Genomic DNA, 6,990 nt, shown 5'->3' with positions numbered 1-6,990 from the left:
GTGGTTACTGCATTTAGCAGAGGAATAGATACTTCATGCTAGAAGAGAGGTACAAATGCCAGGAAAAATGAGCCTGTGCATCAGCCAGATGAACTTTCTGGGGTCTTCTGCGTGTTGTCAGCAAGCCTGTTCATCTGAAGGCTCAACTGAACAGCTGCCTACCGTCCTCCAGAGATTGGTATGAGAACTTAATCCTAAATAGGTTCTTTTCACCTTTCTTCAGAAAACTTGAGTGTCAATGATCACCAACCTGCGTAAATAAAACGGATCTCCAGAGTCTTGTGTTGGTGAGACTGATAATTCCATTTATGGATGTTTATTGTGGTTCTAGTATTAGTGCTGTGCTTGTGAGTCCACGGCTGCTGCTATTGTGAAATGGTTTACCAGTGAAGTGACTAAAGGCAGGAGTGACCTCTGGAGCTCCATCAGCTAGCTCCCAGCTTGAGAACAGCTTGTGCAGTTCATGGCAGTCACTGCAGGAATGTTCACTTTGTGCTGTTGTGTTCTTGCATATGTTGGAGTTGGAACTCGTTTACTTAAAATAGAGAGCTACAGGAGTCGTAATTAAAATGCGTGAGCTCTTCATATCTTGTTTTAAGCAACCTTTCTCATCACCAGCTGGCAGATGGAGTTTAAGTTGATCCCTCTTCTCTGGAAGCACCGAGTTAAAATATTTGTAAATGTATTTGAATGTTTACAGCTACAGTACAATAATTGAAACCGTACCGATCCAAAGAGGAGTGCTTGGCTTGCAAGAATCCTTTTCAATAACTGGATGCAAAAATTGTCACCTCATTGCTTTTCATTTGGCATCTGTTTCCTAAGAGTATGTCTTGGATGACTGATTGTCTGTTTGTTTTAACTGTAACAGTTAAATGGTCATCCCATTTCCATATGTCTGGGATGTTGTCTGTATGTTGTCAGCAGACAGCTACCCTACATCTGAAAGGCCCAGACCCTGTGTACATAGAATCATGGAACGGTTTGGGTTGGAAGGGACCTCAGAGATCATCTAGTTCCAACCCCCCTGCCATGGGCAGGGACACCCTCCACTACACCAGGTTGCCCAAAGCCTCGTCCAGCCTGGCCTTGAACACTTCCAGGGATGGGGCAGCCACAGCTTCTCTGGGCAACCTGTTCCAGTGCCTCACCACCCTCAGTGTGAAGAATTTCTTCCTTAGGTCTAATCTAAATCTCCCCTCTTTCAGTTTAAATCCATTGCCCCTTGTCTTATCACTACACACCCTTGTAAAAAGTCCCTCTCCAGCTTTCCTGTAGGCCCCCTTTAGGTACTGGAAGGCTGCTAGGAGATCACCCTGGAGCCTTCTCTTCTCCAGGCTGAACAGCCCCAACTCTCTCAGCCTGTCTCCATAGCAGAGGTGCTCCAGCTGTTGGATCATCTTTGTGGTCCTCCTCTGGACCCGCTCCAGCAGCTCCATGTCCTTCTTGTGTTGGGGACTCCAGAGCTGAACGCAGTATTCCAGGTGGGGTCTCACAAGAATAGAGGGGCAGAATCCCCTCCCTGGACCTGGTGGCCACACTGCTTTGGATGCAGCCCAGGACACGGTTGGCTTTCTGGGCAGCCAGCACACATTGCCGGCTCATGCTGAGTTTCTCAAAGCTGGAGGGGAGAGATTGCTTTCCCTGGTTTGGGGTTTTGTGGTGGAAGCATGGGAGAGGAGGGGGGGAATAAACAACTGAAGGAGAAATAACCTTGTTTGACTTTCAGTAGCTGGCTTGGGAACAGATATTTCAGAGTGGGGAGGAGTTGAGCTCATTTAAACCAAAACCAAGCATGGTCTCTTTGTGCCTGTGTGCTGGTTCCCCTGCGTGTCTCAAGGAACTGATGAGACTTGCTCAGTCCCATGAAGATTCTTCTGACAAGTCCTGCATTTATCAAATTCAAAATTGTTCTGATATTTTACTTTCTTATTTTATGTGCTTCGCAGGAGCCTTGTAAAGTGCTGATTTAAGGCTCCCTTCTGTGATTAATGACGGCATGTAAATGTTTAGATTTTGCTGGGTGTCAGCTTAGGTGGGAGGAGCTGCTCAAGCAGGAGCAGGTTTTGCCGAAAGTACTCATCTTTGGTGCTCATGATTACATAGTTCTCGTGGTTATTTTTCCCCTTGTGCAGAGAAAAATCGAACCCATGATGTGTGTATCGTGCATCGGTTTTCGTGGCACAGAAATAGCCTACTGTGGTGTCTTTCAAGGCAGCTTAAATCAGGCTGCATGGCACTGAAACCGCTGCGAGAAACTTCCTGCTAAAAATAAATCGACATCCTTTCATTTTAAGTGTGTTTGCTGCAGCAGTCGGTTTTGATTTTGGAGATTCCTGGCAGATTCCTGAGGGAAAGGCACTAATGGGTTTGTTGATGTTGATGGAACATGGATGGGATTCCAGAGCCTTACTGCAGAACTTTGTCCGTCTCCTGATGGTTGTTTCTTGTTTGCCGAAGCATATGCTCGTCTAATGCCTTGATGTTTGTACCTCAAGCCACCTGGAGCATCTGCAGTTTCCTGAAGAAGAATGCTCTCACGTTGTTATTGTAAATTGTATTGTTAATTCATCTCTTTTTATTCTTTTAAACTGTAAACGTGGCTCTAAGTTCCTTTACAAACTCTTGGTTCTTTTATTCCGTGTCTTTGATACGCATTTTATCCATCATCTTTCTTCCTTCTTCGTGTCTCTCGTTCTGCTGGGATCAGGATGGCCACAATGAAGTGTGTCTGAATTGATGTTCCATAACAGGTATCAGAGGGAGCCTGTTACTCAGGTGGGCCTCCTTAGTAGCCTTTTTCCTCACAGCAAGATCATCCCTGCTTTGATAGTGCTGCCATAATCATGGCTGTGCTCTTGCTGAGGTTATTCCTTTGCCGAGTCTCTGCTCTTTCAAAGACCAGTGTGCGTTACTTTGCCTGTGTGTAATTCCACATTATATTGTTGGGAATAGAGCTTCGCAGGTTTTCAAGAGCTGATACGCGTTAGCTAGAGTTGACTATCTAAAGTCAACAGCTAGTTAGCGTGCAGCAGAGAGCTGCTGCAAGGTTATGTTCTACAGAAGACAAAAATAGACCAACGAGTGAGTGTAACTCCTTACTTGGCTTTAGTTGTTACACTTGAGTGTCACCTGCCTGTGTTCATACCTCTAGTACTCATTTTTTGAAGATACACAGGTCCTCTGACTTCTTTCATGTGAACGTTCATTATGTTTAAATGGCGCTTGCTAGACGGCGTAGCAGTGGTTTCCCAGTCCGCACTAGCTTGTGTGGAGCATGCCGCTGGCAGCAGCATCCTTCACTCTCCTTCAGCGGCTGCTCGGACAGCGAGCAAGGGAGACGGACTCCACCGCCAGCACCATCAGCTTTGGACCTCTCAGGCTGTCATGGGAGGTGGTGCCTTCTCCAGCAGTACTGGGAGGAGGCGAGTGCCCTGTTTCACGGGGACATAGGAGAGGACCTGTTTTTCTGTGGGTGTTGGGCCCCTGTTGGGTCCCTGCACACAGCTGGGCAGGAGGATCAATATCCAGGATTACTCAGCCCTAGGTGCTTTGTGTTGCAGTCTGTTCCCATACTTCTTTTTCAGCCACAAGGATCTCATGCAAGGTCAGATGGCAAAGCACCTGAGCTGCTCTGACCAAGCACTCGAACTCCCTCCTGGCAGAGAGGATGATTTTTTTTTTTTTTTTTAAGACCTCCAATCCAGCTTAGTCCCTGAATTTTGAGGTTGCCCCGCATCACCACAGGCCCTATGAAACATACGTCACTCAGCACCTGAGAACTTCCTTTCCTGTAAACAAAGCATTCCTGGATCTGGTTTACAGGCTCAGGCAAGTTCCCTTCTGTAGTCTTGCCCTACCAGTGGGATGGATTGCCAGTGCATCTAAGTCTTAAGGACGAGATTCATACTCCTGACAAAGGAAAGGGGTGATGGACCTTGGCATTTAGAAGCAAAGCTGTTACAAGGAATGCCAGATATCTTAAATATACGTTGACAAATGAGGACTAAAATAAGGTCATTTATTGCCAAACTTACTTGGCAGCCTCTTGCCAGTTTAGGCTTGTTGGTTATCAGATACTTGTGAACATGAAATAACATACAATTGACTGACTTGGACAATTCTTGGCTAGTTGATTCCAGAACGGATTTCTCCGCTTCATTGTGAAGACCCCATTCTGTGCACGAGCTTCTCTTGGAGCTGCTGCAAATGTCGCTGTTGTGCTGTTTAAATACGAGCAGTGACTGTTACCACCTGACAGCACCCTCGGTTGTCTTCCTGGGGCGTGTTTTGAGAGATGTCAGCAGCAGCTCAGCATTTCCCTTCGCAGGGACGGGATCTGTTTCCTGGTGATCTCCGTGTGAGGCTGCTCGACCCGGTCTTGGGGGGCTCCCTCAGCTGCGATCCCTGGTGAAATGAGCTGGGAATCCCAGCCGTGCCTGTCCCTAGAGCTCTGAGACAGTTACACGGGGCCTATTCTAGTTGTAAGTGCTCTGTGATTCACTCCGCAGAAAACAAGGACGTGTAAGCATTTTCTGATCTGGACAAGCGCAGACACATCGAGGAGATCATATGCTGAGCCCGTAGCTACTAGGAGTGACGCTCATGGAAGTGATCTCAGCAGCACTCTCGTTTCCTGCCTGCCAGCGCTGCTCGTTTGAAATATCGGTGCCATAGCAAGCGCTGGGTAAACATGATGATTGTTTCTGCTGGATGTCTCAAAACCCTCCTAACTGTCTGCTCAAAATGCTTTTCCATTTCAAGGAAATGACTGTTTTGTTTGTGTTAAAGAGGCAGGAATGGGAAATGACGTGAACACTTAACTGTTTTTCCTGGTGTTCTTAAGAGGAGACATATTCACTGTCTCAGGTCTTATTTCCAAAGACATTCAGAGTTTTCCATAACCCTATTAAGTACTAGAGGTGTCACATGCATATAAATATATATATATATATATGCGCATCAGAAAATACCTTGCAAATCTTATGTATCCACCTGGTAAAATTTTACTGGTGTCTCCCTGTGACCATGCTGTAACAGGACTTGATACATTCCCCCTCACAGTGCTGGACTGAAACCGTCCTCAGGGCTTGTTTTCCCAACACTGGAATAAATCTGTGATTATGCAGTTTGCTGCGATTTCCCTGAAGTCAAAGAAGTCCAAATTCACGTTTGTCTTGCTTGTTTTGCCCGAGCCCCAGTTTTATCTGCATCTGCTGAGTTACGCTGTGCATTTAATCGTTTTTATCTGTGTACTGCTCCTCGCTTGCCCTTGAAAAAGAAACAGTCCAATGTTTCAGTCTTTCCAGTTGCCGATAACTTTTTGTTACTGATTGCTTTGGTCAAGGTGTTTTTCTGAATCAATCACTTCCCGTTAAATTCCTTGAAAATGCACACTGGCCGTCTGGGGCTGTTCTGTAACCACTTCTCAGGCCTTGTGCGTGCACTGTCCTGCGTCTGGAGGTGGCAAAACTTGGTTATAGTGGCTCTGAGTTCCTGCATGGGGGATTCCTTCTTTTCCTTACTTCTGCAAGTGCCTGGCAAAACACAATCCTGGCCCATGACTGGAACTCCAGGATATGGGAGGAAAAATGGTGGCTTTGTGGTTTGGTTGTGGGTCTTTTTTGGTTGGTTGTTTTTTTTTAAGCCAGCTTGGGCACAATAAAACGTGTATCTTTTATACGTAACAGCCAGGCTAAGGTACCACCTGGCAGTTTCGGCTCCCTCACTAACTTCTGTTCGATTCCCTCGCCCTTCCTCAAGAAGCAGCAGGTTAAGCCACCTCTTGAAAATCAGAACTAAACGTAGGTGCCTCAGAATAACGGTGAAGCTACAGGAGCACAGCTCTACAGTGGCAGGACGACACTGCAACTCAAAGACGAGCTCAGTGTTGGGAGGCAAGCACTGAGTCTGCCACGCGGCCCTGGAACACAGCGTTCTCAAACCAGTTAGTAATGTGGCGTTTGGTTTGGTTTTGGGTTTTTTTTTTTACAGATGTTAATGTTTGACTGTTTCTTTATCATCTGACGCTGACAGATGACACAAGCTCAGTTCTTCTGAGAATTAAACTGAAGTGACATTTAATTGCCCTTTAAAGACTTAACTTGTATTATATATGAGAAAAAATGTACAGTGATTAACAATCTGAATTAAACCTTTCTCTCTCCTCCTTTTTTTTAAGCAAGTTATCTGTATGGTTTCTTTGTACTTCCATGCATAAGCAGAAAAGTTACCCATAACATGCAGGGGGAAGGATTTAATTTCCAAAATTTTTTTATAGAGATCATTATGTAGACTTGTTACACACAAATCTTTGTATGAATCGAATACAGCCTTTCAGTAGGAATATTTTTCAACTGAACATCTCGACAATGAACTGTCAAATGAAGGGAAATACTTGTTATATGAAACAAGATAAACATTCACCTGGAATATAAAACTGGAATTCGAGCAGGAGGTTCTGACACAAAAGAAACCCCCCATCTTAGCTGGGGACAGGGGGGGAAGGGAAGGTGTAGAGGAATGCCCTTGTTGCTGTACTTAGTTAAGTCTCTAAAATACAAAAAATGCAGAATTTTGTATTAGTGTGCAGTTCAACTTCCATCAGTGCCCCTCAGTTCACAAATTGCATGCATCCCTAAGAAATGAAAGGATTACACAACTTGTTTTTATTGTCTACAGCTGTGATACAAAATGGCTGTTGCAGAAGTTATTTCCCCAAGTAAGAAAATGAACGCTCACCAATAATATTGGTAATGATGAAGTAAGGAATTTGAGAATTACTTCTTCACCTAAAATTCATGGTTTATTTCATAGTTTCACTGATGGGATTTTTCATTTTCTTCAATGATTAGTCATGATTCTCATCCTTCTGGCATGTATACAGAAGTGTTACGCACCATCCCCAGCACGTACAACCACAAACCAAATGAACATTTTACACAAGACAGTTTGCTTTTATAGTGATCACGCACTGATGTGAACATAGAC

Source organism: Tauraco erythrolophus, chromosome 13, assembly GCF_009769465.1.
Source record: "Tauraco erythrolophus isolate bTauEry1 chromosome 13, bTauEry1.pri, whole genome shotgun sequence".
Lineage (NCBI taxonomy): Eukaryota > Metazoa > Chordata > Aves > Musophagiformes > Musophagidae > Tauraco > Tauraco erythrolophus.
Note: the sequence above shows the minus strand (reverse complement) of the source record.